General features: G+C 38.5%; 1 long non-coding RNA gene across 3 annotated transcripts in view; it reads right to left on the bottom strand.

Annotated features, from left to right (window-relative positions):
* Positions 1–390: 390 nt before the first annotated feature.
* Positions 391–11,226, bottom strand: part of LOC123575251 (uncharacterized) — a 263,315-nt gene continuing 252,479 nt past the window's right edge. For all 3 annotated transcript variants that reach the window (XR_010577035.2, XR_012416590.1, XR_012416591.1), the window contains one exon: positions 391–956. This is a non-coding gene — a long non-coding RNA (uncharacterized lncRNA). The remainder of the gene's footprint in view (positions 957–11,226) is intronic.

The following is an 11,226-nucleotide window of genomic DNA, read 5'->3' as shown; positions in this document are numbered from 1 at the left end:
CATTGTGCCCATGACGATTCAGGCTGGTAGCTTCATCATTGGATGAAGAGTCTGTCTTATTCTTCTTTTTATTTTTAGTACTTAGCACAGTTCTTGGCTCATAGTAGAAGATCAATAAATATTGATTTGAAGTATTGAATGAAATTAGGTGAAAACCAAAGAAAGGTTATCATTCTTAAACCTGTGCTTCTGGTTTTTCACATGGGATGAATTAATATCTCTCAATTACCCATCATAAATTAAATTCTATAATGCATCAGGAGGCATATCATATCTTGCAAAATTCCTGTGCCATTTTTCTCTGTCCCTGGAATTTTCTTGGTTATTGCTGACATTTTACCTATTATAATATTCTCAACAAAGAAAACAGAAGAGCCAATCTGCTGTTAATAGCTTTTGAAGTGAATCAATTTATTGTCATAGTAACCACAATTTACAAAACAGATCAATTAAAAAAAGATTTGAATTCAAGCTAGGAAGTGAATGTTCCTAGAAAAAGTAAGATAAACTATTTCATTTTTCAAAATATAGCAAAGATAAGCCTCTTTCTGCCTTGGATAGATTTTCCAAGGTAAAAAATACAACTTATGCAGAGTCCAAATTGGATATAGGAGTTGAAGAAAGGTAAAGAGACAATAATGGTACCCAAATATCCAGCAAATGTGTGATTGGAGTCCCTGCTCTGACCTTATTCCTGCTTGCCTTCCACTCATCCTTCAGCTGTTAAATCATCCTTCAGATTCCCAGAAAGTCCTCCCTAGACTGAAGAGTCCATTGTCAAAGCACTCACGACACTGTATATGTTTTTTCTTCATACCAATTATTAATTTGTAATCATACATCTAATTTTGTGATTGCTTGATTAATGTGTCTCCACCTCTAGAATGCAAGGTCCATGAGTTGAGCAACGGGGTCTGTCCTCATTCTCATCGTATACCCAGAGATTAACACAGAATCTGAAACACAGAAGGTATTAAAAATATATTTTTTGAAAACATGGCAGGCAGTGTCCTCAGCAATATTTTGCAGCACATGTAGTAAGCACTTAGTATGTTTTTCTCCTGTGTCCTTAAAAAAAGAAACATGGGGGTAAAATGTTAAAGGACGTATCAGTATAGGTGATTCTTTAACAAACTAAGATACTATTATCTGATGATATAGCCACAGACTATATCAGACTATATAGGCTGGGAAGCTCTGTCCAGGATGGAATTTAGATTCCTAAAGGTAATATTACTCATCTCCCAGCTGATGACTTCACTATGCTCTGGAAAGCAGTCAGCGTATAGTGATACACGTGAGAGATTCCTATCATGACACATTCCCATCAGCCGACACCAGGCTCTGAATAATTCCATTAATTGCCAGTCATTCCAGACTTTTCTCTCCCACTTAAGAAAGCCTATTTGCAACCAAGTTAGTTAGAATAGGAGTGAATTTGTTATAAAGAGAGTCTTGGATCTGATTTAATTTATAAGAAAATATAAGCCACTCACAAACATCACTACAGAAACAAATCATTCATATCACACCACACAATCGATGGTGATGCACAAGTGTGTCAAAATGATTTAGTGGAGAAAGGCAATCTGGAGGCAGGCTCCCCAAGTACCCATAGGAAAAGCCAGACTTTCCCCCAGAAAGCAGCTTGAGGTGTAATATACAAACAGCAACCCAAGTACATTCCTAAAGTGTTATACCACAGTATTTGGCCACTTTTCATTTTTTCTAGCAGCAAAAAACTTCCTTCAAAGGTTGAATAATTACCAAGAAGGTAGGACAACTAGGATCAGGAAAATAAGAGCCTAAACAGACCTTTGTTGAACCAAAAATGAAAAGAAAGATTTTTCCCTCTACTTGTATTTATTCTTGCATCCCACTTTTTTTAAAGCTCAAAGTCCAGACAGAGTCCAGTGTCTTATCTCGGGTCACATCTTCATGCTGGTTACAAAAAGGCAAGGTGACTTAGTGTGTAGTCCCACAAAGAATACACAGTGGGTGAGAGGGGATTCCCAAATGGAAAGCAGATTGGTGTTGCTAAAAGAAAAATGTGCAAGTGCTGCTATCATCACAGGGAAGCCCAAACTTAGGCCCAGTCCTAACTTAGAACTTAACTTTGAACTACTGCTTCTATTTTACTGTCTTTACATGTCTTTACATGGTCTCTTCGGTCACTCCCTAACTCATTTCTCATACCTTTACTGAGTCCATCGATAAAGGTTGAGTCTAGGTTTCTAATCTGTCTCATTTTGACCATGGCCCTACTTCTGGGACTCCAATTCCATCCGTGGGTACTTGTTTGCTGGCTAGCTTTCACTCTGTTTTCTCTTGATACACTTTCCTCAGAGGTCCTTTTCATACGAATAGATTTCTCAAGATTATGACCTGAAGCTCTCTCTGGAATTCTGAACATCCACACGCTGCCCAGATTTCCTCAATAGCTAGTCTCCATTCTGTGCAGGATGCTCTGGAACTGATTGGAATGAGAACTGAGAATATTTAACACACACGCTAGACACTATGTCTAATGGCTAATGATTTATAACCTCAACATGTTATAAGGTAGACATTGCCAATTGCATAACATTTAACATCCTTTAATGGTGCTTCCATGGCTGCTACAAGACTTCCTGGTGAACCAACCCGGATAAATGGGTTTCTAATTCAACTCCCCATAACTACATGAGTTATGTCCAATTAAATCCAATCTTGTTGGATTTTAGTCTTAACAGACCTCAGTCTATTACTTTATTTGGTCATGTTCTTTTGATTCTATTACCCTTCGTCTTAAACATGTCATCTCTTGTCATCTGAAAATTTGATCAGTACTATTTGATGAAGTCAGCTAAGATAAGACAAAGAGGAAAACATAGCTGCACCAACGGAGGCCTTTCTTTAGCATTTACTCTACTCTAGATACAGTCCTTCAATCAATGCCAGCTCTTTCCATATTACCATATCACTTCTGCTTGTTCATCAGAATATCATAATAAATATGCTGAAGTCCTGTGTCTAGAGTTTTCTGGCTGTTTCCTGTGATTTCATCAGCATATTATAAAATAACAACAATAAGAAAGATTTGAGATTGTTTTGATGTGATTTCTAAGTGATCACTGATTTTGTTTCTAAGTTCTCATAAATAATACATTTAATAAAACATTCCAGTGTTTCCCTAGCATTGAATCAAACATACAGAATCCAAATTCTTCCCTTTTGGAAACTTAGAACAAGTCCTCTATTATTTCTTCTATTTTTTACCATTCTTTAGAGTTCAACTGTAACTCCTCTTGAAACCTGTAGAATGAATTTACTAAAGCCTGAAGAACTAAACGTTTAAAACATCTTGGCACTTTTTTCACCTGCATTGTTTGTTAATTCCCTCTTAACTAGAATGGTTATATTATTTCTAATATAAAGAACACTCTTACTGACAGAAGAGATGGAACAAAAATAGAGTTACATAGCTCTTTCTGTGGACTTCATCAGTTAGCATAACACAAGTGTCCTATATAGATCTGCTCCTTCTCGTTTTTCCTCTGAACATGTAGTAGAAATTCCTTAATTAATGTGATCCATCTAGAGTAGTTGGTAGATTCAAGTGTGTGTGTGTTGCACTTAAACAATCTAAATGTACACTTTTTCCCCACTCCTTTGATACAGAGTAAGAGCCTGTTTTTTGAGTGTGAATCTCCCGTTTGGAGTTCTGCCCTACTTTCCTTTAGATGCCATAACTCGGAAACATAGGCCCCAATCCTCCACTTTTGATTTCTTAAAGTGCGGTAAAAACTTAGAACACTAGCAAGAGGAACTTTTGGTTAGAATGTGGTTTCCTTTATTGTTCTTTATTTTATCTCATTTTTATTAATCATTTATATTGTTTTAGCAACTCATTTTTACAAAGTCTTTTAAAACACTCAATTTAGAATTTTTAACCTTTTCTAATCATTTCATGAATTCACATATTTCACTACTACGGCACATAAAACTGTCACGAACTGGAAGAAACAAAATGGAATCCCCAGTTGCATGCAGTTCCGACTGTAGGTCTGCCTAGTATGCACAGGCACACTAGAAAGAGCCTGGGATTCAATCATGAGCCTTCAGTGGGCTGAGGTTTTAGGCAGGATGTTAAAAAACAGAATAAAGAGTGTCAGTTAATCGGGCGTGTCATTAGGCAGAGGTCAGTTAGGAGAGCTTATTCTGTAACTTTTTAAAATTCCTTTTGATGATTCTTAGCAGTTTTCACAAACCTCAGCATCTTAGAGCTTTGGTCTATAATATAATGGAATTCTTACAGGGCTGTTCTATCCTGTCGTTTTCCTGGTAGTGTATAGGTGCCTCCTTCATTCACTCTTTTCTATGAATGCTTAATGATGGAGAGTTTCCTCTTGCCTGTAACCATCACTGCATCTTCCTTAAAAGCATCCTCTTTATTAGTCATCTGATTTATAATATTGGTAAAGCTTACCTTAACCTTACTCAAGTAAACCACTATTTATCACATTCCAATTACATACAACTCACTGGGCTTTTCTTTGAACAGCTTTCCTTTCTGGTCTCGAGGCTATGCAAACACGCTTAAGTTTCCTTCAACTGGTTGATTTTTCTGATTTACCATCCTTAAATATGATACACATCTGGCCATTCTCTTCTTTTCTGGGTGTTTTAGTAAATAATCTTTTGTTCCAAGTGTTAGAACTCTCTAACTGGCTTAGTAAAAAAGAAATGGTGAGAGAGAGAGGGAAAGAGAGAAAGGGGAGCGAGGGAGGAGAGAGAAAGGTGGGGGGAGAGAAAAAGAGTGGGGGGTGGAGAGAGAGAGAGAATATGTGTGTGCATGCAGGGGAGCTTCTTTCTTCCTGTAGTTGAAAGTCAGAGGTAGGACTCCCAGCAGGGATTTCAACCAGACTTTCACAGTGTCATCAGGCCACTGACTCTACCCTCCCTGTGGTTTCCTTGGCTTTGACCTCATCTGTGAGTCAGCTTTGTCCTTAAACCTGGCTCCCCTCATGTAACTAAATTTGAACGGAGTGAGCCCCATTGATTGAGGTAAGCTCCATGAGCACAGGAATTGAGTCTTGTTTTGTTTGACTCACTATGTCCAAGATCTGGCATGGAGTCTGGCACAGGGTAGGTACTCAATAAACATTTTCTGAAGAAATAACACCTGTCATAAACCATGCTCTGAACTTGGTGTTTTATACATCTTTCCTCCAAAACACAGAAGAATTTAACACTAAAATATCAGAGTTTTAAAAGTGTCTGTTTTATTAAATTTCTCTGAATCAAATTTTAGTTTTAAACCCCTAATCTTTTGCTTGCTGAGAACTTCAATCTCAGTCACTGGGGTGCCCCTCATCTGTTTCATACCTCATAAAAATGCTGAACTTACACAGCACCAGACAAGTGGGTGAGAAGTAGCTTCTTTTGTCCATGGTTGTTGTAGTCCTCACATGTCTTGGTCCATGGCACCTAGCAATGCTGTCTCAGTCACCATCATTCTAAGTGGACTCTCAGAGATCCACACCTGTTCCCCCACCACACTGACTGTGAATCCCTATCTCAGACCCAGTGTCTCCATATGAAGCTCTTTATGCCACTGGCCTCTGCCATACCATCCCCAGACTGTGCAAATACCAACTGTCCCCTAGATGTCACCACTTCTACCTCTACCACTCAAAGTACTTCCCTACATCTCTGCAGAAAACTGTAATTCCCCTCAATGAGCCATTTCTGGAGTGAAAATTTCTGGAGCCATTTCTGGAGATGTTAATACAAGTTCCTTTTTTTTGAACCAGTCTCACTCTGTTGCCCAGGCTGGCATGCAGTGACATGATCTCGGCTCACTGCAACCTCCGCCTCCGAGGTTCAAGTCATGATTCTCCTGCCTCAGCCTCCCGAGTAGCTGGGACTACAGGAGCATGTTCCCACACCCGGCTTATTTTTTGTATTTTTTCAGTAGAGACGGGGTTTCACTGTGTTAGCCAGGATGGTCTTGATCTCCCGACCTCGTGATCCACCTGCCTCGGTCTCCCAAAGTGCTGGGATTACAGGCATAAGCCACTGTACCTGGCCACAAGTTACTCTTGTTTAAGATTAATAATTCATTCTTGTATTTCATGGGTCTGTGTTTTATATAAGATGGTTCTCAACATGAGGGGTAACCAAAAGGAAAATCGGTCACTCTAGCCTCTGTGCAGCAAGTTCATGGCTGGCTTTGTATCTCGGTGCATCCGTCTCCTACATGTTCTCCACATTCTAGATCAGAACAAAATGTGAAGTGGTCTCCTCCCCTGGTTCGTCTCTCTTTACACTTTTATCCTCCCCTCACTAGAGGGAGCAATGTTAAGCACATCTACCCAATTAGCTTGGAGAAAGAGCTTATCAAGTTGTCTCTTCACTCAAAATGCCTGCCAGCACTAACACACTTCCCTGATCTAACTCCAGCAGGCAGTCATTTGATAGGTAGCTTAACTGCCCTATGTTGTATTTTTCTCCTGGTTCAGTCACTATTCGGGACTATCATCAGTTTTGTTTTATCCCTCTGATAATATACAAAATATCACCTATCAATATGATATGACCACAGAAAACAAAAGAATCCTGCCTGCCCAATCACAGTTCTAGCCACAGAAATACTGAGTCTTTCTTTCCAGAAATTAACATATTCATTTCTTCCAGAGCAATGGTCCCTACATCCAGAAAAAAAGTCATATTTTATACTTTTAATCAAAATATGTAGTACATGAATGTTGATATTAAATATATTTTAAACATAATTTTTAAGGAAGTCTTGGTTTTTCAGCTCTTGACAGTTTACAAAGCTAAAGAGATATGTGAGAATGTGCAGTAATCTGGTCAACCCAGGTCAGTGTGGAAAGCTGTGTGAATTATCTAAGCACCTGTACTCAAACCATCTATACTAAATAAATGAGCTGCATAATCTATGCAAACTCAGATTCAGTTAGGTACAGTCCTGGCTGACATATAACCTGGAAACAAAAAAAGAGAAGAAGAAAAAAAAAAATGATGCCCAAGTTCACAAAATTATTTTGGAATACTCACAGACATTCCCCATTGACAAGCCCTCCTTCCCCCTTATGCTGGAAAGGCTGGAATACAGCCTAGGATAAGGTGCAGAGGATGACAAAAATTGGTAAACAGCATTTTTAGGTTCAGCCAAACTTTAGAACTTTAGATCAGCCTACTTGAGTACTGAAGAAATATCTGGTCACTCATATGATTCGCTGTTTCCTCAGCTCCAGATCGATGTATACCAGTATATTTCTATTTTTAAATACACAGAAATCCTTTGGGGTGAATACCAGCAACTTCAGTAATGCTTTGTACCTGAGATTTCTATTAAAGGTTGGCTAGCATCATTTCAAAAGAAAGAAAGTTCCCTGTGTGCTGCTGTTAAGACCTGTAGTCCTGTTAGATAAGATGCCTTCCATCATTAGTTCACTTCTTCTGCCTTCTAGGTTTAGAAAGGTATGAATAGTCTTCAGCTGCACTTTAAAACCCATTCAAAATTGCCTTACATAAAGTAAGGTAACTAAATTTGAAGTTTAAAATAAGACAATCCTTGCAGGGAAAATCAGTCACTTATCAGTAGCGTTCCATGCAGCTCATTGGAAATTCAGAATTTGGAACACAAATTTAGAATATTGAACATGGCATTATTCATTGCCTGGCACAGAGTCACGCAAGGCAGTTAGCCAAACAAGCTATCTCTCTACTTACAGGTGAAACAACGGTTTGGAGAATCTTAAAATTTTGAAAACATTCATAAATCAAAATAGGTTTTCTACGGGGGAAGTTAACACTCTGCCAAGTTACACAAACTAAAGAAGAAAACAAGCCCGCCGTTAAAATGGTTTTCATGACAGACACTTATACTTCTTCACACAATATCAATTAACGTCTTTAGAACAGACTTCCCAAAGATGATATTTCAATCAGTATATTTTCTGGATGTGAAGGGCTTTCATTTATTGTTTCAGGCTAAGAAAGTAGGACAATGGGTAGCATTGCTGACAGTGGTGGAGCCGGGCGGTCTGATGTATCTACATGCATACACTGATAGAAGAATTGCACCACTTCTAGAACCTCTAATGAAAACTATTCCCTATCTAACAACATGACTTATTCATGTGTAGATTTTTTCAGCTCACATGTAATCTTCCCCCTTTACTACACATAATTTTGTCTTTCTAGGATCAGCTAAATTTCCCCCTTGTTTTCTAAGGCATGTCTTTGACACCTTGCCATAAAGCTATATCCAGAGAATGGATAAAAGACATGGAATTCTAAAGAAGAAAAAAATAAAAAAACAATTCTTCCTTGCTGAGTCATTTATTGAGCTCTCCTTTGTTACGGCAAAGCCAGGTATGGAATTAAGTCAAGAGAACCAAGTTGATCTACACTATAAAGAGTTGAGGAAGAAGGGTAAACAGGAAGTGACACAGTGAAGCCTCATGAGCTGTGTTCTGGGGAGAATTTTGAAGGTTTGGCATGTGAAGACCTCCAGAGCTACAATTGCAGAAAAGAGAAAAGATGATTGAGATATGTGTGGTGGGTGTTAAATTGAGTTCCTTCCATATTTGAAAGATTCAAGTAAAAATTCAAAGCATTTTGTTCACTGTATCTGTTTCTTCAAATGCCCCTTCCTATAGAGTCTAGGTGATGCCTCGTACTGGATCTGATTCATGTTACATCCATGCCACAAACCAACTCACTCATGTCCAAAAAGAAAGTCCTATTTCTAACACCCAATAAATTGTTCATGGAATAAAAGCACAAAGATCCACCTTCAATGACACTAACCTTAACAAGAGCAGAGTTGTAAGGCTTGGAGTTGCATTTGAGTTCAATATCTGAGCACACCATTTGACATGAGTTTTGACCGACTGAAAGAGATTGGCTACCATAGTATTTTAAATCTTTCTGGAAGATTATGATGGTAGTGGCATTTCAGAAGCACTGTAGCTTTCACTGAAAATCATTCAATATTAGAGATAATACATGGCTTTTCTAAAGAATCTGGTTAGCACTCCATATGTTCACGTAGTGGGAAAAAATAAAACCTCTATCTGAGAAAAAAAAAAAAAAAAAAGCTGCTAGGCATAGATATCATGCTTTTTACATTTTTCCTTTAAAGGAAATACAAATTAGCCATTAGCACAATGTGGCCTGTTCTCAATTCTCTGCAAGTTGATGCTTGTTCCAGAGTGTAGCCTCCTTTGCTCTTCGGCAATCCTGACAACAGACTTTGGCACACATGGTGAGTTTACATTGGCTGACCTAGAGCCTCCCTTTGCCTGCTCCAGCCTGGATAATTCTCCGAGATGCAGCACAGCAATTATCCTAAGATTTCCTCCGCTGCCCATCTGAGAAGTCCCTACATTTCTCTTGGTTTGGATAACATTTGCCTGACCCAAGCTCTTCTTCCTTCCTTTATTCCCTAGGTGAAATACATCCTCTAATAGCTCCCTAAGAAATGGTACTGAGGAACTTGGGTTTTGAGACTTTGCTTGACTGGACATATCTTTATTCCATCTTGACAACTGATTGACAGCTTTAGTGGGTATAGATTTCTAGGTTGAGAATCATTTTCCCTCAGAATTTTGAAGATATTTCCCCATTGTCATAGAAATAAGTCATTTCTATCTCTGCTCCTTTCTTACTGTGTGACTATGTGATCTATTTATTTCAATTCTTCTCTCTGGAATCTGTTAGGATCTGCTATTTATCCTGCTGTTCTGAATTTCATAAAATAATATTGGATAGTTTGTATTTTTATGGATCCCTTCACATGATGACCATTTTTACTTGGTAAGAGTTTTGACCTAGAAATTAATTTTTTTTTTTTTTTTTTAAGACAGGGTCTTGCTTTGTTGCACAGGCTGGAGTGCAGTGGCGCGATCTCGGCTCACTGCAACGTCCGCCTCCCAGGTTCAAGACAGTCTCCTGCTTTAGCCCGGAGAGTAACAGGGATTACAGGCACATGCCACCGAACCCAGCTAATTTTTTTGTATTTTTAGTAGAGACGGGTTTTTGCCATGTTGGCCAGGCTGGTCTCAACCTCCTGGTCTCAAGTGATCTGCCCACCTCGGCCTCCCAAAGTGCTGGGCTTACAGACGTTAGCCACCATGCCCAGCCCTCCTAGTTGTGGTAAATTTTCTTTTATTACTTCTTTAATGGTGTCTATCCCACCATTTTGTTATATTCTGCAGTAACCGTTTTTCGACATTGGAACTTCTAGAATCATCTTCTAATTTTCTTGTCCTTTTCTCCTATATTTTTATGTATTTAATATTTTGGTCTTTCTTCTGGAAGATTTGCTTATTAGTCAACACTTACATTTAATTTTTAATATTTTACTTTTTTTATTTTCAATATTTTTTTGGGCCTCTAAATGGTACTTATACCATCTTGGTTGCATTTCATATGTGCAATATCTTATCTTTCAGAGAAACATAGTTTCTCTGAAATTTACTTAGCTTCCTGTATGGTTTATCTTCTGGCTTCCTTTTTTTCTATATCTTTTGGGCACTGTCTTTGATGTTAGAGACTTATCTGAAACATCAGGTAATCTTGGGGTCCATTCCAATTTCAGCAAAGTAGTAAAGTGCTAGTTGGAATATGTCTGTGTACATGAGAAGGGCTTATCAGATAGTGGGCTTTATTCAGTAAGAGAAATTGGGTGGAGGGTATTTGCCAGACTATCAGTATTGAGGGGAAATCACAAATGTCTAGTCTTGTAGATTTTGTCTCTTGAGTGGGTCAGTTTCCTTCAAGAAAAATCCTTCCATCTTGTCTGAGTGGGAAAAGAGATTCCCAATGCTCTGGGAGGTAAAAATGAAAAAAAGGGAGTGTTTTTTTTTTTCTTTTTTCCAGTATGAAATGTCTACCTAATCCCTCTGTTTCCATGTAATACTTATCCTCCCTCTGCTTTGCTTAGTGGTACAGACACCGGAGTCTTTGTGATACAGCCTCTCCAGAAAGTAAACCTCCAGTCTTTAGCTTAGGTGGAACAGGGAATATAAAGGGTATTGTCTACTTTGTGTTGCTATCACAGAATGCCTGAGACTCAGTGATTTATAAAGAAAACAGGTTTATCTTATCTCACAGTTCTGCAGGCTAGAGAGTTCAAGGGCATGAACTTGACTTCTAGCAAGGGCTTTCAAGCTGTGTCAAATCATGGTGGAGAAGGTCTGGGGAAACTGG

The sequence above is a fragment of the Macaca fascicularis genome, chromosome 8 (genome assembly GCF_037993035.2).
Source record: "Macaca fascicularis isolate 582-1 chromosome 8, T2T-MFA8v1.1".
NCBI lineage: Eukaryota > Metazoa > Chordata > Mammalia > Primates > Cercopithecidae > Macaca > Macaca fascicularis.
This window is presented reverse-complemented; position numbering and strand designations above follow the sequence as displayed.